This window comes from Eulemur rufifrons, chromosome 4 (assembly GCF_041146395.1).
Source record: "Eulemur rufifrons isolate Redbay chromosome 4, OSU_ERuf_1, whole genome shotgun sequence".
Classification (NCBI taxonomy): domain Eukaryota; kingdom Metazoa; phylum Chordata; class Mammalia; order Primates; family Lemuridae; genus Eulemur; species Eulemur rufifrons.
Window position 1 is genome coordinate 9,487,453 of NC_090986.1, and position 22,016 is coordinate 9,509,468.

The following is a 22,016-nucleotide window of genomic DNA, read 5'->3' on the forward strand; positions in this document are numbered from 1 at the left end:
GTTCTCAGTAACACCCACAGACATAATCTTGCACAAAGATTGTGGTAGCACCATTGTCTGTACTCGGAGGGATAGATAGAGCGCTCTCTTTCAAACTGTAGTGCTGCACTGTCTTCTACACATTCACCTGCAATTGTCACACCCCCATCTGATGATGGAACTCAGAATCCATCACTACAATGTGCAGGAAGATGTTTGTCTTTTTTTTTTTTTTTATGGAATTGGGCTGATGTGCTGTATCTTAGATATTTTTATAAAAAGATGTATGTACTTTTTCTAAATATTACAATAGAAATGTAAACGTCTTGCACAATAGTAGAGATAATTGTATAATAAAACCCCTCACAAGTAGTACCAATCAAGAAGCTTCCAAAATTTTTATTATTTTGCCATCATTTTCAAGGACCAGTATCAGTCATCCTAGTGGCATTTTATTTTATTTTTTATTTTATTTTTTATTTTTATTTTTGTTAAGAATGCCAGCATTCCAACCTAGTGGCATTTTAAAGTAAATATAGGCCGGGCGCAGTGGCTCACGCCTGTAATCCTAGCACTCTGGGAGGCCGAGGTGGGCGGATCGTTTGAGCTCAGGAGTTCGAGACCAGCCTGAGCAAGAGCGAGACCCCCCATCTCTACTAAAAATAGAAAGAAATTATATGGACAACTAAAAATATATATAGAAAAATTAGCCGGGCATGGTGGCACATGCCTGTAGTCCCAGCTACTCGGGAGGCTGAGGCAGGAGGATTGCTTGAGCCCAGGAGTTTGAGGTTGCTGTGAGCTAGGCTGACACCACGGCACTCCCTCTAGCCTGGGCAACAATGTGAGACTCTGTCTCAAAAATAAATAAATAAATAAATAAAGTAAATATAACAGGCCAAATTATTTAGTTTATAGTAATTTCCGTAACCATATCTAATGAATCAGGAAAATCTAATGCAAATACTGCTATCCTACCTAAAAATTAAAAATAATTTCTTTTTTTTTTTTTTTTTTTTTTTTTTTGAGACAGAGTCTCACTCTGTTGCCCAGGCTAGAGTGAGTGCCGTGGCGTCAGCCTAGCTCACAGCAACCTCAAACTCCTGAGCTCAAGCAATCCTCCTGTCTCAGCCTCCCGAGTAGCTGGGACTACAGGCATGCACCACCATGCCCGGCTAATTTTTTCTATATATATTTTTAGCTGTCCATATAATTTCTTTCTATTTTTAGTAGAGATGGGGTCTCGCTCTTGCTCAGGCTGATCTCGAACTCCTGAGCTCAAACGATCCGCCCACCTCGGCCTCCCAGAGTGCTAGGATTACAGGCGTGAGCCACCACGCCCGGCCTAAAAATAATTTCTTGATATTAAATAAAAACTTGGTTTCAGTAATTTTTATGATTGACATTCTAGGGGTCTACAACCACCATAGACTTTGCATGATACACCTTAAGGCTCTTCATACAAACTATATTTAGCCTAAAGACTCAAGTGACAAAATTGAATATATGTATTGGAGATAAAAGGCCACAGATAGACCATGATTACTGACAAAATTGTCAATTGAATGGACAAGTATTCCAAAGCACTTTATTCTGAAAACAGCTACAAGACAGAAAAAAAGATATATACCCTTGAAAATAATGTATATAAAGAAAGATGAAAATTTTGCTCAGTTTTCAGAGGAAGAGGAAGAGAACGCAGTGTCTGACCAAAATGTTGGTTCCACTGGACATGGAGAGAGGAAAAGAGAGAGAGAGAGTGCCAGTGATAGAGTGAGATTGTTTCAGAGAGAACAGCCTCAAATTTTAAAATGTTAGGAAGAAGCAGAATGTGGTATTCTAGGAATTGGTGGCCAATGTCCTCTTACCATATAACAGAGAACACTTAGGTTGATGAGAAAGAGAAGACACTACCTAATGGAGAAAATGAAGGAAACAAAGTGTTAGAAAAAATGGTGACTTTTTATTTGGATCAGATCTCATAACAGAATGTGCAAAGATTACTTAATGTTATAGCTAAATCTTGTCATGGGGTCAAGCCTTCAGGTGAAGATGGCCAATCATGTCACACTAATCCCCAGGAACTGTGGGATTGAAACAGTGCACAGGCTCACCTGGGCAAGCTGGCTTACACATGGCCACGTAACTGTGTTTCCCCTTCTCATGGGCTGTAGAGTTATGATCTCATTCTCTCTCATACCGTTAGGCTAACATGTTTACTCAATTAAAATGTGAATGTTCTTCATGCTTGGGCTAATGGCATTAATAAGTAGGAAAAATAATAAATTTAGAGAAGAGAAACCAGCAGGAGCCCAGTCAGGAGACTGATGAAGGCACCACTGTGAGAGCCATTGTGGCCCAGACCAGCGTGGACCCAGTGGTAATAGTGAGAAGTGGTCACATGTTGTGTATATGCTGAAGTACTTGCTACTAGGTGGGTTGTAGAATGTGAGATAAAGATAATAGTCCAGGATTAATCAAGTCATTTGGTCTGTGCTAATAAAAACGTGAACTTGGAGGGGCGCAGTGGCTCACACCTGTAATCCTAGCACTCTGGGAGGCCAAGGTGGGAGGATCACTCGAGGTCAAGAGTTTGAGACCAGCTGAGCAAGAGTGAGACCCCATCTCTACTGAAAATAGAAAGAAATTATATGGACAGCTAAATAATATCTATAGAAAAAAATTAGCCGGGCATGGTGGCATGTGCCTGTAGTCCCAGCTACTCGGGAGGCTGAGGCAGTAGGATTGCTTAAGCCCAGGAGTTTGAGGTTGCTGTGAGCTAGGCTGACGCCACGGCACTCACTCTAGCCCGGGCAACAGAGCGAGACTCTGTCTCAAAAAGGAAAAAAAAAAAAAAAACATGAACTTGTTGGTCTGCTCTAGATAAACATTTAGGCATTGCTAATATTAAAAAGCTTTGATTTTCATGTTGTAAAGGAGGGAATGTTGATTTGAAAGTTTCAGTATTCTTAAGGTGTAATTAAAATTAAATGAGGTCATAATGATGGGGCCCTAATCCAATAGGACCAGTCCTTATAAGAAGGGGAAGAGACACAGACACATGTGTGCACAGATAAATGTCATGTGAAGAGGCAGCAAGAGGGGCCATCTGCAGCCAAGGGGAGAGACCTGAGGAGAAACCAAACCTGCAGACACTTCATGGTAGACTTTCAGCTTCCAGAACTTTGAGAAATGTTTCTTTTGTTTAGGCCATCCAGTCTATGGTATTTTTTCATAAAACTGTTGTTCAGAAGGAGGTATTTTTTAATGGAAGCCCTTGCAGCCTAATACATAAAGCTAAGCCTATGTATATTCAACATTCAATATGAAGCTAAAGTAATCAAGATAGTATGATATTGGTATAAAGATAAGCAAATCAACCAATAGAATCTGATATAGAATCCAGAAACAAACTCTCACATATATGGGCCCCTGATTTTTGACAAAGGTGCAAAGGCAAATAGTTGAAGAAGAATAGGCTTTTCAATACATGATACTAAAACAACTGGATAACAGCGTTCCAAAAAGTGAACTTGGATCCATACCTCACACCACATAGAGAAATTAAATCAAAATGAATCAGACATAAATTTGGAGCCTAAAAGTGTAAAATATCAAGAAAGTAGTTATTTTTAATAGCCTCAAACTAGACACAACCCAAATGTCCATTAACAGATGAGTGGATAAAATGTATTATATTTCAATGTATAGTGTAATACAATACACATTGTAATACCACTCAGCAATAAAAAGAAATTAATTATTAACGCATGGAAAAACACAGATTAATCTCAAAATACTGTTGAGTGAAAGAAATTAGACCAAAAAGAGTACTTACTATATAATACTTCCATTTTGTAAAATCCTTCTAAAAAAAAAACTAATCTATAACAATGGCAAGCAGGTCAGTGACTGGGCAGGGCAGTAAGTGGAGAGCTGGGAGGCTGGAATCATGAGGGACGTTAGAAAATTTTGGGAGGATGGATATAGTCACCATCGTAATTGTAGTTATGGTTTTACAGGTGTCTACGTATCAAATTTTGTCAAGCTTATCAAATTATACGTTTTAAATGTGTACAGTTGATTGTATGTCAATTATACCATAGTAAAAATGAAGAAAACCGGCACTCTAAAGTAGAACAAAAAAAACAAAAGAAGGCCAGGAAAAGTGGCTCACGCCTGTAATCCTAGCACTCTGGGAGGCCGAGGCAGGCGGATTGTTTGAGCTCAGGAGTTCGAGACCAGCCTGAGCAAGAGCAAGACCCCGTCTCTACTAAAAATAGAAAGAAATTTTCTGGACAACTAAAAATAGATATAGAAAAAATTAGCCGGGCATGGTGGCGCATGCCTGTAGTCCCAGCTACTCGGGAGACTGAGGCAGGAGAATCCCTTAAGCCCAGGAGTTTGAGGTTGCTGTGAGCTAGGCTGACGCCACGACACTCTAGCCCGGGAAACAGAGTGAGACTCTGTCTCAACAACAAAAAAATAAAAAATAAATAAAAAAATAAAAGAAGAAAAAACTATATGTGAAAGTATCTTCTCTGCATATGATCTCCATAATTAATGAAAAACTAAAATAAATTAGTAGAACAAACACAATATTCTGTATTGATTTTAACATCTAGGAAAAAAGTCATCAATAATATAAGCTTAAGAGGGCCAGCATCTCTTCTTGGGGGGGTCTGATGAAGAATTATGCTACAGACTATGAGCAACAACGATGAAATATTCCTGGGACCCAGACTTTTATCTGTTGTTAGGCTTAACATCAAGTTCATTACAGTCACATTCTAAAACAATTACACCAGCGTTACACAGGAACTAAGGTTAAAATAAGATAGCAAGAGAAGTGGGCCATCATTCAATTCCTAAGGAGAAGCTACTACTTCCTAGCACATGGTAGATAAATAAACATTTTGGATTGAATAATGTAAGAACTCTAGCATTGAAACTTCACTTTCTATATGATCATAAGAAAGAACAATGAAGACAACCTTTAGCAGGCCAGAAAGAAACAATGCTATATGCATAGTTAAAAATCCTACTTAATATAGTGCATTATAACTGGATACCAGAGACATGTGAAAGAAGAAAAAAAAATCAGAAACTAGTTTCGTTTGAAGCAAAGCATCCAAAAATAACTGTAGTTTGCAAACTGCAGGAAAATCCACATAATTACTTACATTTAAAGATTCAATTTTATTTGAATATATTTTTGTAAATTCTCTTATAACGGCTATGTACAGCATAGAGACTTTCATTTTTACATGTCAGCATAGTAGAGTGTAGAATCTCTGATGGGTGTTCTGTTACAGTCTGAACTTCATTTTATATTATGACTAAAAAAATATGGTGTTCCAAGCAGATTTCTAAATTTTCACCCTTATTTTCATTGTATTATTCCAATACTTGTATCGCTGGTATCTCTGTGATTCCAATTTCACTTCAATGTTAAATGATCATAGATTCATTTAAAATATTTATCGAGCATGTAACAAATGAAAAGTAGTCTCCTAGATAATAAAGAAACAGTAGTAATGAAACAGACACACTTCCACCCCCATAAAATTTACAGTCTGGCAGAAAAAGCTGAAAGACTACAGGGTGGGACAGGTCTCAGTCAGAATGGATAAATATAGAGAGATGTAGCCCTAAATATAGGAAAGGCCTCATTCAGGTGTTAGATCCGGTTCCCCTCGGCCCCAGGAACAGAGAGGCAGAGTCACCGAGGCTGCACAAAGGCAAAGGAGTTTTTTGGCTAGTTTGAGCTAGGGTCCAAATTCCAGAGCACCAACACAGTGGCCTCTCCACGAACTAGGACCCCGCCCTGGGGTAAAGGTTAAGCTTTTATACTTTTCTGTATGCTAGTTTTCACACGACACGTTAGTCTGCACACGACACATTAGTCTGTACATGACACACTAGTCTGAACACAACACACTAGTCTGCACTTTATCCCCCTTCAGTTTATTTGTTCTTTTTTTAGAAGTGGCTGATCGCGTTGGCTTCTGGTTTGTTGACTCTAAGCTTAGGGCTTTTCGCGCTGGCGCCAGTTGTAGTTAACGTCATCCAGGGGAAGAGGAGGGTCTCCAACGGGGGAGGGGGGGGCTGTTGTTGCATACCTTCTAGTTTTTGGTTACAAGCGATACTGGGAACACACGCCCTGCACAAGCCGTTCATGCGCTGATCATGTCTTGCTCTTCTTATCTACTAAGTTGGTTGGAGGACACCTGGATTCTCCAGCCCTTTATCAGGAAGTAACTTGCCGTTACCTCCCTGGGGCTTTGCTTTCCTTTACTTTAGTGAAGCCTGCCATATGCTAAGCACCAAGCCAGCAAGCCATATATACAGAAGCAGAACTAGGCTTCTCACATCCAGGAAGCCTAGCCTATCATGGAGTTACCTTTGCTCTTATCCCTGTTTTTCATTCTGATTAACTATATTTATCAAACAACTAAAAGCAAGCATAGTCACAGAAGCGAATAGCATCAGTTAGAATCAAAGAGAGCACACATTTTCCTACTATCAATTCCTGTTCTTCTTCAACTGGACTAAAGATTCCACTGAGTCCTTAGCATCAATTTCCAAAGCATTTAGATATAATAACAATGCAATTCTACATAATTTAATTAAACAAATATATTATCTGCTATTTAAATAATTGAACTGATGTCAGAATAATTTATTTTCGGATAATTATATTCATGGTTCACTTGTTAAAAATCTATGACACTTCTGTCGCGTATTTTGCAGAATATTGATAATCCTTTTATCAGAACTGACTAGTACCAAAGGACTGACAATGGCATAGACATTGCCCAAAAGACCGTGGACACCACGGATTACTGAGTCATGCACCCAGGATAGGACTAAGGAGGATGAGATGCTGAAGTCCACCCAGTACATGACCACAAAGCAGCTCACCAGCAGCAGGATGGTCTGGGTGGCCCTTTGCTCTGGGGAGGCTCTTGGAGAGAGGCTGGTGCTGTGAAGGTGCTGGGACCTTCTTTTATGCCTGAATAAGAGAAGCACCATGTATGCACTTGAGAGCAGCATGATTCCCACAAGGAAGACATGCCTGGATAACATGAGGGTGAATATAAGGCCCCTAATGATGGACTTCACTGGGGAAATTAAGCAGCGTTTATTGAACAGCAGCATATCAGTCTGCGTCACATTGGAGGAAGCCATAGTGTAGAAGATTACATAACCATTGCAGGACAAACTGAGGGACCATAACGAGGCAACAATATGGAAAGTATAATTCGTAAACTTATGTTTAAATCTTGCCAAGCAGGAGGTGCTGGGGCTGATGGTGATGGCTTGGAGCACACTCAGGAGGGAGGTGGTGCGGATGGAGAGGCCCCTCATCACCCTGTTCATGTAGAAAAGCACCTTACACTTGAAGCCATCTTGAAAATTCAGTGATTCAAAGAGGTTTGGTGACACCAAGAACACTACAGTAAGAAGCAACATGATGTGGACAAGAGCCAAGTGACTGGTGGTCATGTCAGTGTGCTTAGGCCTGTGATCCAGAAGGACTGTGAAGATGCAGAAGAAAAGGAGGAAGGTGTTGGCTGAGATTCCAGTACCAGCTTGGAAAAGAAATGTGCTCCTTAATGACCTCATAATTGGGAAATGTGTTCATCTTAATGGCAAAAAGGAAATGTGTATTATGTATCTGGGGAAAAAAAGCAATAGATTTTCCATCATCCACATTGTTTCATAGTCAAAATTATTAATATCACAACAGTCATTTTAATTCCACTCATTAGTCTTGATTAACCCTTTCTCACAAAAATTCTTAAAAATACAGCCTGAACTTTATACACAAAATTATTGATTTAATATATCAAACACTCACACATTCACTGTCACACCTGCATACGGTGCACATTAGCTAGACTCCTACGGTACCTGGGGCCATTTAGAAAGTATTTCTTTACTTTCTACATTTCTGTATTTAGTTTGCAGCATCCAGGTCAGTAATGTGGTATAAAAATAAATCATGGGTGTTTGTACAATTGAGCTGAAAAAAAATTATGCAAATGGAAAAGAAGTACCAAAAACATCTTGAAAAATAATGTTCCATTGATTTGACCTCACAGCACACCACTGACATTTTTTCTCCTTCCTCCCTCTTCTACATGTATGTACCCTTGTAATTGCCTGGGGCCTACCCTGGCAGTGTAGGATGATCATTCTGTCATAAAGTCAGCTACTTATTAATGTTGATGGCATCTGCACCTTAATTCTCTTAGATTGTATTACCTAATGTAGTCCCAGGGCCAGGGAATTAAAATGTACACATTTTTACGATTAACTGTATCTCTTCAAAATGTTCCTGTCTCTCTCTGAGCTTAGTTTCCATGTGATAAACCCTGTATATAAACTCTCTTTATCTCAGGAAGGAATTGGTAAGACTCTGCCCTCAATTTAAAAAAAAAAAAAAAACCCCAAAATAACCAAATGACATGTTTCCCAATATTATGATATCCATGAGGTTGCATCAAAATGCTCACATGTAAACCTTTTCTTGATACTTCAATGAACTCATGCATGCCCCCTTTGCCTTTAAAAGCACTTAGGTCTCCATTAGTAAAGATGGCTCCCCAAGTGTCTAAATCAGGAGATCTCTGTAGGGATCATCCCTGAGCAAGAATTGGATTGAGCTCAGAGTCAGCCAAGCTGGACGAGCTTCTTGGGTCCAAAGGTCAATGGGTCCAGACCGCTCCTTGAGGCTAGAAGTCAATGGGTCCGGACAAGGCCCATTGACTGCTGAGTGCTTCTTGGAGCTGAAGGTCAATGGCCTATTGAAATAGACAAACTGTTTCCTATGGCAAATAGCCAAGGTGTATCTCATTGTCCTGCACAGGGGTAATGAGGTCCAAAGGTTAAGATGCAAACATTTGCCTTCCCTTGAGCAATTTCCATAAGAAATGGAACATGTCGCCTCAGGGCTCTAAAGATAGTCACGTACCAGGAAGTAGTTACTGGACAAAAGGAGTATAAAAATAAAGCAACTGCTGCTTTCCATACTGCAGTCTTTACCATCTCTGTGTGTCCGTGTGTTTTTTCCATGTGTCTGTATGTATGTTTATGTGTTCATCCCCTGTTCTGTAATCGGGCCACAACAGATCTCTGTATTGGAATCTTTTGTGAAATCTCACTGAATAATTTAGAAACTATGTTCTCATGATATTAGTTCCAAATACAGGCATCTTTTTTAATCGAATCAGTTCAATACTGGGCTTAGAGCAATGCAGCTGTATGATGCTGAAAAAAGAAATTCCCCTAAACTCACTCTATTTCTCTTGTGACATGGAAAAAGTTTCGATTGTTTTCAAGGTTACTTAAAGCTACACTAAGGCCGGGTGTGGTGGCTCACGCCTGTAATCCTAGCACTCTGGGAGGCCGAGGCAGGTGGATCGCTCAAGGTCAGGAGTTCGAGACCAGCCTGAGCAAGAGTGGTATCCCGTCTCTACTAAAAATAGAAAGAAATTATCTGGCCAACTAAAATATATATAGAAAAAATTAGCCGGGCATAGTGGCGCATGCCTGTAGACCCAGCTACTCGGGAGGCTGAGGCGGTAGGATCGCTTAAGTCCAGGAGTTTGAGGTTGCTGTGAGCTAGTCTGATGCCACAGCACTCACTCTAGCCCGGGCAACAAAGCAAGACTCTGTCCCAAAAAAAAAAAAAAAAAAAGCAAAAACAAAAACAAAATTACACTGGCCCATAAGTATAAATCTGTAAAACAATGCAGATAACATGACAGTGTTGTTGGCTCATACTCAGACAATCATGGCTGAGGTAGAACATTGCTCTAGAATCACCTGACATGTATGACTTTATAAGAAAAATTACACGGTTCATTACATATGTTTTTCTTACTCTTTCTCCAAGTTCTTTTTTTCTTTTTTAATTTAATTTTTTTTTTTTTTTTTTTTTTTGAGACAGTGTCACTTTGTTGCCCAGGCTAGAGTGCCGTGGTGTCAGCCTAGCTCACAGCAACTTCAAATTCCTGGGCTCAAGCAATCCTTCTGCCTCAGCCTCCCAAGTAGCTGGGACTACAGGCGTGTGCCACCATGCCTGGCTAATTTTTCTATATATATTTTTAGCTGTCCATATAGTTTCTTTCTATTTTTAGTAGAGACGGGGTCTCACTGTTACTCAGACTGATCTAGAACTCCTGAGCTCAAACGATCAGCCCATCTCGGCCTCCCAGAGTGCTAGGATTACAGGCGTGAGCCACCATGAACTGTACTATTTTTTTTTTTGTCAGAGTCCTCTGTCACCCTGGCTAGAGTGCCATGGCATCAGACTAGCTCACAGCAACCTCAAACTCCTGGGCTCAAGCAATCCTACTGCCTCAGCCTCCCGAGTAGCTGGGACTACAGGCATGTGCCACCATGCCTGGCTAATTTTTTCTATATGTTTTTAGTTGTCCAGCTAATTTCTTTCTATTTTTTTTAGTAGAGACGGGGTCTCGCGCTTGCTCAGGCTGGTTTCGAACTCGTAAGTTCAAACAATCCTCCTGCCTCAGCCTCCCAGAGTGCTAGGATTACAGGCGTGAGCCACCACGCCCAGCCCAAGTTCTTAAACTAGTAAATGGACATATTTATCTCAATTGTTAGAATTAAGAAACTGAATAGTTCCCAATAACATACATCTGCAGCCTCACCTTGGCTGGAATCTGTTCCCATGTTGCCCTCAGGAGAAGCACCAGGAGGATATTGACTTCAAGGCTCAACGGTCTCCACATCTCTTTTTTTTTTTTTTTTGAGACAGAGTCTCACTCTGTTGCCCAGGCTAGAGTGAGTGCCATGGCGTCAGCCTAGCTCACAGCAACCTCAAACTCCTGAGCTCAAGCGATCCTCCTGTCTCAGCCTCCCGAGTAGCTGGGACTACAGGCATGCACCACCATGCCCGTCTAATTTTTTCTATATATATTTTTAGCTGTCCATATAATTTCTTTCTATTTTTAGTAGAGATGGGGTCTCGCTCTTGCTCAGGCTGATCTCGAACTCCTGAGCTCAAACGATCCGCCCACCTCGGCCTCCCAGAGTGCTAGGATTACAGGCGTGAGCCACCGCGCCTGGCCCGGTCTCCACATCTTAAGGCTCACGATCCAGTACAAGTTAAACTATTTGGGCATGAATTACCAATGTATGTGGAATTATTTATAACTACATACTTGAATCAATTTATTATTGTCCTGCATATATTGCAAGCCATATACCAAAAAGAGTTAAGAAAAATATTGGGAAAAGTAACAGAGATAAGAATTTTATTAGTTTCTTTTCTCATGCCAAGGAATATTCAGCTCACCACAACCTCTAATTCATGCCCTCACTCTGTAAATGACTCTCACATACCACAAGAAAAAGTGTATCTGCTTGGTCACGTGACCTCCTCCAGGAAGACTGTGGAGGGCGTTGGTGCTGAGCTCAAACTGGGGAGGCAGATGAATCTGTTTGAATGAGATCAACAGAAAAAGTACAAGAAAGTCTCTTAAATATAAATTTCAAATAATCTTGTGTGTGTATATAAATATATACATATTCATTCTACATAATATCTAGGAAACTTCTAAAAGTTTCCTCATGTCCTTCCGTGTGTGTGTGTATGTGTGTGTGTGTGTTACTTGTGGTAAGAACATTTAACATGGATGTGTTTATCTTGATTGTGGTGAGGTTATAATAGATATATGCACAAATCCAAACTTAAACTGTATGCATTAAACATTAGTGGGGTTTTTGTATATCAATTATACAGAGGGGATGGGTGTATACCTATATGATTAGTGTGATGTGCACTGTCTGGGGAATGGACACGTTTGAAACTCTGACTCAGGGGGATGGGGGGGCATGGGCAATATATCTAACCTGAACTTTTGTACCCCCATAATAAGCTGAAATAAAAATAATTAAATAAATAAATAAAATTATTAAACACATTAATGTAAAATTGTTAAATACATATTTATAAAAGGAAATCAATATGTGATACTCTCAATTGACACAGAAAAAAATTTGACTAAATCCATCACCCACTTATGATTAAAATCCTAACCAGCATGGTGGCACATGCCTGTAGTTCCAGCTACTTGGGAGGCTGAGGCAGGAGGATCGCCTGAGCCCAGGAGTTTGAGGTTGCTGTGAGCTAGGCTGACACCACGGCACTCTAGCCTGGGCAACAGAGTGTGACTCTGTCTCAAAAAATAAAATAAAAAATAAATAAAATCCTAAGCAAACTAGGAATTGAAGGGAACTTCTGCAACCTGATAAATAATGCATAATAAAAACCTACAGTAAATATCATACTCAATGGTGAAAGCAGAATGTTTTCCTTATAAGACTTGGAACAGGACATGGATATTCACTTTTACCACTTCTATTCAATATTGTACTAGAGTATTTACTTAAAAAATCAAAGAAGAAATTTGAGGCAAAGGACTCTAGATTGCAAAGGAAAGAGTAACATTGCCTTTTAATGTCCCTGACATACTACTGTATGTAAGAGAAATCTTAAGGAATCCACTAAAAACGCACTCAAAGTAATAAACAAATTCAGAAATGTTCCAGAATATGCCACTGAGATATAAAAATCAATTGTTTCTATACAATAGCAAGGAATGTTCTGAGAATGTAATTAAGAAAACAATAGCAATCAAAATTACATCAAAAAGAATGAAAACACAGAAAGAAATTTAAGAAAAAAGTGCACTGATTTTATAGTAAAAACTACAAAGTACAATTTAAAAATAAAGTTTAAAAACAAAGTCATGATTTTGGTAGACATTTTACCAAAAAGACATACAGATTGACAATATGTAAAAATAATGTTAATATTAGTCATTAGGGAAATGAAAATCAAAACTACAATGAAATACCACTTCATACACAGGAGAATAATTCTAATATAACAACGGACAAAAAAGGGCAATGATGTGGAGAATACAGAACTCCCACACATGGATACTGGGAGTATAAAATGGCGCAGCCACTTTGAATAACAATTTGAGTTTCTCACAATGTTTTATACGGAATTACCATATTGACCCAGCAGCTCCACTGCCAGTTATGTGCTTAAAAGTTATGAAAACCTACGTCCACACAAAGGCGCAACAAATCAAATACCATTCAATGAGTAAAAGGAAAAACAACATGTGGTATACCTTTATAATAGAACACCTTTCAGCAATCAAAACGAATAAAATGATACGTGCTACAACAGGAATGGGGCTCAAAAACATTAAGCTGACAGAAAGAAACCACACACAAGAGACCACATTCTATATGATTTTGATTACAAGACATGTCCAGAAAAAATGAATCTCTAGGGACAGGATGGAGACTAACAGTAGTCCAGCGCTGGAGGGGAATGGGGAGTGACTGCAAACTGTATGAAATTTTGGGGTGGGGTTAATGGAAATGTGCTTAAATTAGAATGGGATGATGGCTCCACACCTCTGCAAATAGACTAGCAAGCATGGAACGCACACTCACAAGGGATTACATTACTGTGGCTCAGCAGGCAGGGGCTCCAGATCATCCAGGCTTCTGAGAGGTGCCTGAAGCCTGAGAAATACATCCCAGGCGACCATGGAGCATCAGCTGCTGCCTGCATGGACCTCTCAGCCTGGACTCCCAGCACTTCCCACAAACCTGGCTTCTGGGAGGTACTTGAAGTTTCATGAATATATCTCAGGCGGCCATCACGCTGTCCAACACCATTTGCATCTCTTGTCCTTCTGCCTGCCAGCAGGCCTGAGGCTCCAAGGGTGTGGGAGGGCGCAGCGCCAGCTCCTCTTCCCCGGAGGCCTGGGCGGAGCAGTGGAGAGGGGCGGGTCTGGCTGGGCCACCAGGGCCATGGAGCTGATAAGTGGCTGCAGGGGAGAGCCTGGCGGGACTCTGCCTGCCTCTGCCTGCCTCTGCCTGGCACCAGAACAGGACTGCAGCACCGGGGCTCCGGGTCCAGCAGATGACAGAGTGCGGCCTGATGCTTCTGGGGCTGCCAACCTCGCTGGCTCGCTCGCTCTCAGTCAGTGCCTCCTCCCTTGGCTGCGGTAGGAAACTGAACATCCACATGCAAAAAATTAAAATTGGACCCTCACCTTACACCATACATAAAAATCAACTCAATGGCTGGGCAAGGTAGCTCAGAGCTGTGATTCCACCAATTAGGGAGGCGGAGTCAGGAGGATCGCTTGAAGCCAGAGTTGGAAAGTAGCCTGGGCAACACAGTGAGACCTATCTCTACAAACAATTTGTTTTTTTTTTTTTTAAATTAGCCAGGCATGGTAACACACCCCTCATAGTCCTAGCTACTCTGGAGCCTGAGGCAGACAAGTTCCTTGAGCCCAGGAGTAGTCTGCACTGCAGTGAGCTACAATCCTGCAGTAAGCCACTGCATTCAAGCCTGGCAACAGAGTAAGACCCTGTCTCTAAAGAAAGAAAGAAAGAAAGAAATACCCTGTCTCTAAAATAAATAAATACCAATCAACCCAAAATGAACTAACGGTTTACACATATGACCTGAAGACATAAAATTCCAAAAGAAAGCATAGGGGAAAACTTCCATGATATTGGTCTTAATCATTTTTTGGATATGACATCAAAACAGACAATGAAAGCAAAAATAAACAAGCAGAACTACATCAAATGAGAAAGTTTCTGCACAGCAAAGGTAATAATTAACAGAATGAAAAGGAAACTAAAGGGATGGAAGACAATATTTGCAAGCCATATATCCCATATGGGAGCAATATCCAAAATACATAGGGAACTCATACAACTCAACTGGAAAAAAGCAAATAATACCATTTAAAAAAGGACAAAAGATTTAAACAGTTTTTCAAAAACAAACAAACAAAAAATACTAGTTGCCAACAGGAAATTGAAAATGTACTCAACCTCACTAATCATCAGAGAAATGTAAATCAAAATCACAATGAGATATCATTTCACAACTGTTAAGGTGGCTATTCTCAAAAAACCAAAATGAAAAAATAAGTGTTGGCTAGGATGCGAGGAAAAGGGGGCACTTATACACTGTTGGTGAGATATTTACATTGGCAGAGGCATTAATGAAAACAGTATGGATGTTCCTCAACTAAAATTAAAAATAGAAGTACCATATGATCCAGAAATCCCCCTTGTGAATATATATCCAAAGGAAATAAAATTACTATCATCTGAAAGAGATATCTGCATTCCCATGATCATTTTCAAAAATAGAAAGTTTGGAAACAAGTGTATGTATGTTGGCTGATGGATAAGGAAAATGCGATACACACGCACAATGTTAATACAACTCAGCCTCTAAAAAGGATATCCTGCCATTTGTGATAACATGGATCTAAAAGGATAGACCTGGAAAACATTATGCTAAGTCAAATAAACCCGACACAGAAAGATAAATACCATATGATCTCAATTATATGCAGAATTTTTTTAAAAGCCAAACTCATATAAGTAGAGTGTAGAATGGTGCTTGCCAGAGGCTGGGGATAACGAAAATGAGATGTTGGTCAAACAGTACAAACTTGCAGTTATCACATAAATTAAGTTCTGAAAATGGATATACAGCATGGTGACTATAGTTACCAATACTGTATTGTATATTTGCAATTTGTTAAGAGAGTAGATCTCAAGTATTCTCACCACTCACACACACAAAACTAACTACGTGAGATGACGGATATGTTAATCAGCTTGATTGTACTAATTGTTTCATAGTATGTAAGTGTATTAAAACATTAAGTTGTACACCTTGAATATATACAATTTTGTCAGTTATACTGCCAAAAGCATGAAAAATAAAATAAGCAAAAATATGTTATGTTAAAAATAAATCTATGAAACTAGACTTATTTCCTGAGGATTGGAAAACTTTCATGGAACAAAAATAATTTTTAAAACATTCATGTATTTGACTACATTCATGTATTTGAAATATTTTGTATTTCAAAAAGTTAAAAGATAGATGGCAGCCTATGGAGTGAATATGCAAGAGCTAAGAAGATAATATCCATGCAGTGAATTAGAATCTCCCCCAAAATGAAAATCCAAAAACATAGGAAGTATCCCCTTAATTTATAAAAGGATGTGCAGGTAACAAGAACAAGAAAAATGAACACTTAAATTGAAATAAAATACCATTTTTCCCAACAGGGAGTTGAACTAGTTCTTATTTTTCAAAGATCCGTGGTGTGTTCATGTAGGAATTCTTATATGATAGGTGGTTGTAAATTAACCTGACCAATCTATTGAAATGAAGATGTAGGGCCAGGTTCATGGGTGTGTGGCCAGCATAATTTTACTGGGCCCCATGCTAAGAACAGGAGCCTCATACTTGGGGCTTAATGTTCTGTGGCTGTTTTCTTAAAATTCTTATTAAATTTAACTTGGGTTTGCATTTGGTAAGTGAAGTCCGAAGAGACAATTTAGCAGGTTCTAGGACTTGGAGCCAGGGCTCATGCAGTTTGATCTCTCACTGCCTCCCTGGTATGGGTCCCGGCCACCGGCTCCTCTGTGACCTGGCTCTAAAAGGCCTTCCTTTTCCCTTCCTCACCTCTGGGGAAGGTTGGGTGTGGGTATTGTGTTTGGCGGTTATATCTATGTGCATTCACAGTGGCATCGTGGCAGAGACCATGGGGGTTTCTCAGCTAAGCTCAATCTAGATTCCCAGTATTTCCATAATTAAATGCTTTATAATTTGTAAATATGTTCTGTATATTCATTTTGTACTGGGCCTCATAAATTATGCTGATAGTCCTGTGGATATGAAAAAATCAATTGTAAAATTTAGGGAAAAAATATATTAACCAGCTTGAGACAGCATATACCCAAATCAGAAAACAAAGCAAAACACAGGAAAACAAAATGCCAAAAAACAAACTAAGCCGTCACCCCAAAAACAGAATCTGTGAGGCCTTACCTATGACAGAAAGGACAGTGGAGCTCAGCAGGAGCAGTCTTATCACGAGTGGTGTGGCTTCTGCTGGGCAGCAGGGGCTGTTCTCGCGAGACTCTCTCGGGCCTTGGCTCCAACTCCACGATGAACATGCAGTTCTCTGTCTCCCAATCAGGGTGATCTGTTGCCCTAAACCATAAACACTGGGACCACAATAGATCCCATGAAGTATTTCGCTGGAAAAGTGTAGCAACCATTAGCACTTGTCATATTTTTAGCACTTAGAAGTTACCTCTAAGAATCTCAATAACCTTAGATTCCCTAGTAATCACCTAGATTTTGGACCTGCAGAGCAGAGGGCCACATTTCTCTGAAGACAGGTCTCATTAAACAAACTGTCTCTCTCTATGACACTAATATGTCAGCGACTACAGAGTCACCATGAGACAAAATAAAGCAATGTTCTTCATTGGGGTGAGAAGTGTCACCCAAATGTTAAGAACTCAGTAAGTATTTGTTGAATTAGTCGATATATAGCTTTTACAAAGTTAAGATAACACTGCATGTGTATGTCTGTATGTATATACATGTATACATATATATAAATGTGCATCATTTAATACACATATTTGAAACTTAACATTATACATATGAACATTTTCTCACATAATTTAAATGTTTTAAAAATAGCACTATTTCATGCAGGGATTTACTTGACAACACATCTGTTCTCTCACTAGAAGAATACTAAGTTCTCAAATATTAATATTCGCCACTTTGAACTGAAATTCATAGTTTACTTGCCCACTTTTATATTTTGAGATTTATACTGTTTACTAAGTCACTATTATTGACAAAATGAACCTGTCTATGTGTAACTCTCCATCTACCTCTAAGTTTTCCCATGGCACTGATCCCCAAAGGTAGATGCCTGGGTAAAAAAGATGCTTGGTACAAAATACTAAAATATTTTACAAAAAAGCATGTACAGTTTAACTTCCTACTACCATTTCACTGTGTTTGTTTAGTGTCCAAAGCTGTTAAAAGTCATCATAAGAAAAGGTGGAGAAAAGGTAATGGAATTGAGACTCATGAAAGTGAAAAAACAAAAGAATCACATGTCAGTTTGTCTATGAGCAGTTAGTGGAATATTTTACTGATACAGAACATCAGGAGACATTATTTTTCTTGTCGGTTTTTGTTGTTAGAATTTTTGTTTGGTCTTATTTTTGTTGAGGAAGGCAGCATTATAGTTTTCAGCAGATAAGTTTAATATAACCAGCTGAGAAGAGAATCTCGGGAGTTGTAGGACAAGTTCTGGACGAAGACAGGAGAAAACCCAGGAGAAACCTGAAACTCTGGGCAGGGGTAAGGTCAGGAACAGACACCAAGTCTCAACATAGGGTCATTTAAGATTTCGGATTTGAACCCACTAAAGGGACTAAAAGGAAGGGGAAAGGGGGCTAAAGAGAAATGGGGACATCAGTGTTGATTTAAACCATGGAGGAGTTTCTATAGCTACTGAAAGTTACGTGGTAAGATGAAAATTAATGTGTAACACTTGGATGGAGCCACAAAGTTATTGCTGACCGAAATGAGCTAAAGTTTAGTTCCTCCCACCCCCAGGAAGAGAATGCCATAGAGCTAACCAAATCTTGACAATGTCTTGTTAATTTAATCAAAATATGGATAGAGTTTAATTGCATTTGATAATAGTATTGCATTAATTATATGCCATACATTGTAGATACAACGGTGAAAAACACACTACTGGTCCTTTCTCACACTTAACATGGACCTAAAAATATTATATTTAAAACTATTTCAAAATTATACAAATATATTTTAAAATAAACATAAAACAAGTATTGAGGCATCCAAAAGATTATATATTACAAAGGTCTGTAGCAAAATCCACAGTAAGTGACATCATTAATACTAACTTTTTTCCAACAGTCCTAATAAAATGAGAATTAACATAGGTTACACCTAGGATAAATAGACAATAACACAATCCTGGTTTACCTAAGCAGAGTGGTGTAAAACATGTGATGTCCAAGGTATTATATGTGACAGTTAACATATTACAATAAACACACTAATGAATATTATGAAAAAACAGATGAGTCAAATGAAATATGCTCCTCAGAAAATAACTAAAACAGGTAAGGAAAAAAGTCTATAAAACAACCACAAACAAACCACAAATCTACACGAACACACACACACACAGACACACACACGAACACACAGGCACCCAGACACTTCCTGATACAGCAGGGAACGGGAACACGCCAGGAGAGACCCGTGGGTACAGAGGGGCACACGGGAGGTCCAGCCTTGCCACTGAAGAGCAAGATGACTTTGCGCTACACAGGAGACTCACCTACAAAGCCAGAAGGAGGGCCTCAGGCAGAGATCTACCATCCATTCCTAGATGACACGGTGCTTCCCAGCGCCGCAACGCAGCCTTCTTCAGCCCGCTGGGCCCTCCTCCTCCTTGTCCTGCGAACCGAGGACTACCTCCTGGCTGGGATCCTGCAGAGGACGGGCCAGAGCCTGACAGGGAAGCCCCTGACAGACACAGCTCCCGCCTTAGGGACACCCCAAATAGGCAAAGGTCGCTGTCACCCTGACAGAGACAGGCGCATGCGCAGTTGTAAGGTCGGCCCTCGCTCCTGGCAATTCTGTCAGGCTGCTGCTTTGGAGCCTAGGACAGCTTTGGTCCGCAATCTGCCAATCAGGGAGGTCAGGGTCATGCCTGGACAGCGGTAGCTTGCATGAAGGGTGAGACTGCACTGGCTGAGGCGTCTGGGACGGCGGAAGAACGCAGCACGACCCGGACCCAGACCTGGACTGGGAACATGACATGGGGGCACAGCCTACCCGTCCTGTTCTCAGGACCCCTTTGAGCAGAGGGCAGGGTGGGATCCCAGCTCCCGGGGGAGGGCCGGCCTCAGGGCGAGAGGCGAACATTGTGATCCCTCCCGTGGGATCTGAGCTGGCATGAAATACCGGGGAGAGGCGTGGAGGCCTTGGCGGGGGGGGGGGGGGGGGGGGGGGGGGAATGAAGTCTAGTGAGTGGCGATGGGGCCTGCGGGGCACAGGGAGTTACCTGAGGCCCCGAGGGAAGGTGCCAGGTGACAGTTCACCGACTTAGGTGTCCTGTGCCTCCATGGACCCGTGCCCACCAGGTACTGCTCCAGTCTTAATCGCCAGGGGCTGCTGCCTGTGTCCCCACTGCTCTTCCGGGTAGGCCCAAAGACAGAGCCACGGAAATCCCAGGGAGAGCCAATTTGAACAGTGGGTGTCTGGCTAAGACCTGACATGCCAGTAGGGTGCTGTGAGGGAGAGGGTTATTTCGTGATCCCCTCCAAGACCGACCCTGAGGAGAAGGCACTCTTCCCAGGGATCCTGAGGACCCCAAGACAGCCGGGACAAAGCAGAGCCTACCTAGGACCACAAGCACAGGCCCTCTTCTGGAGGCCTGGGCAAGCCTGGTTATTCTTTCCAGAGCAGAACAGGGTTACCCCAGCAAGTGCACTCACCCCCACCCCATCCTCGGCCAAGCAGAACACTGCCAACACCCCCTCTGCACCCACACAAACCCCAGTCCCTCCTCCTCCTCCCCTACACCCTGAGTGTAAACAGTGGCAGGCAATGGCTCCTGCCAGGCTTGCCCCTGTCCCACACTTCTCCAGGAACAGGCCAAACGGGTATCCCCCTCAACCACCCCCAAGAACCACACGGAAGGAAAGTGGATGCCAAGTGAAACAGCGTCTTCTTCCTTAGAAGGCAAAGGCCAGGCAAGGTGTGCTACCGCTCAGCCCATGGGAATCATGGGGAACGACCGATGGGGCACTGACACCGAGGCTTGGTCGTCTTGCTGGCAGACGAAATGGCTGGGAGGATGGGCACGGACGTCAGGCCTAGCCAGTCACTAAGAAGGCACTGTGGAGAAGGAAAGCCTCATGCAGTGGATGCCCCACAATGCTGTCCTTGATGGAGTGGGAAAGTTTCCTGGCCCAGAAGGTTCATCCAGAAGAAGAAAGATCCAGGCCCTCGGAAACCGTGGAGGATGAGAAGAGATGGGGGGTTCAGGGGCAAGGTGTCCGTCTACAAGCTGGCACCCAGCCAGGACAAAGCCACTGCCAACCGCCAAGGGGGTGCTACTTTGGATGGCTGAGCTGGCCAGAAAGGCCCCTGCGGAGGGCAAGATGGTCTGCCACCATAGCCTCTGCTTCCCCGCCATCCGGCCTCAGTCAGAGAAGGCAGGCATGACCGTGGGTAGGGCAGGAGTCCGAAAGGTGGTAGACTCTGCTTCCTGGGCTTCTCTGCCTCCGTCTCCCTGGCATCCAGACTTCCCAGTGAGGTGGTGGTGGCCGCCGGTTTGGGTGTCGTCCTTTTCCAAAGGGAAGGGTGACTCACCTCCTGTCCGCGAGGTCGTTCCCACACTTGTCCGTCTCAGCTGGACACCCGCTCCCCCTCGACGGAAACAGACCGTGCCACCCCCAAGCACTCACCCTACGGAAAACGAAAGGCACCCGGCCCCACAGCCCCAGCGGAACTGCACCGAGGGGCTCGGCACCAGGAAAAGTGACTTCAAGGGGCCCCGAGACCCACGGGGCAGACGAGTTGCTCAAAACAGGCAACACACATACATACACGCTCTCTGTCTGTCTCTCTCTCTCTCTCTCTCACAAGCCACGGACACACAGGCACGTCCTCATACTGCGGGGCTCGGCAGCTGGCGAGGAACGATCCCTTGGTAAAGAGGAGCACATGGGCACAGGGGCAGTCCAGCCTTGCGGGTCGCAGGCAGGCGACTCAGGACCCTCGGGGAGACTCACGGACGCAGCCATCAGGCAGGCATGAGGCGGCGACCGGTGACCTGTCCATGGATCCAGCGCTGCTTCCTGGACGCTGCGATGGAGGGTTCTTCAGCCCTCTGGGCCCTGGTCCTCCGTCCCGAGGAACTGCGGATGCTCCCCTTGGCTGGCACCCTAGAGAGGAGACGCTAGAGCCTGACAAGAGCCTGACACGGACGCAGCTGACCTGGGCACAGAGGGCTCCTGCCACGGGGACGCCCCGCTAGGCAATGGTGGCTGTCATGGTGACA

The 22,016-nt window shown here is 42.1% G+C and overlaps 1 long non-coding RNA gene across 2 annotated transcripts; it reads right to left on the reverse strand.

Moving 5' to 3' along the window:
• Positions 1-13,905: 13,905 nt before the first annotated feature.
• LOC138382566 (uncharacterized) lies at positions 13,906-20,173 on the reverse strand. Of its 2 annotated transcripts, XR_011233462.1 has the most exons (4): positions 20,013-20,173; positions 19,284-19,435; positions 16,922-17,133; positions 13,906-14,056 (listed from the first exon to the last, which is right to left on the reverse strand). It is a non-coding gene; the product is annotated as an uncharacterized lncRNA (long non-coding RNA). The 2 variants fall into 2 exon arrangements; XR_011233461.1 differs by lacking the exon at positions 20,013-20,173 and having other exon boundaries at positions 19,284-19,467.
• Between the last annotated feature and the right edge of the window lie 1,843 nt (positions 20,174-22,016).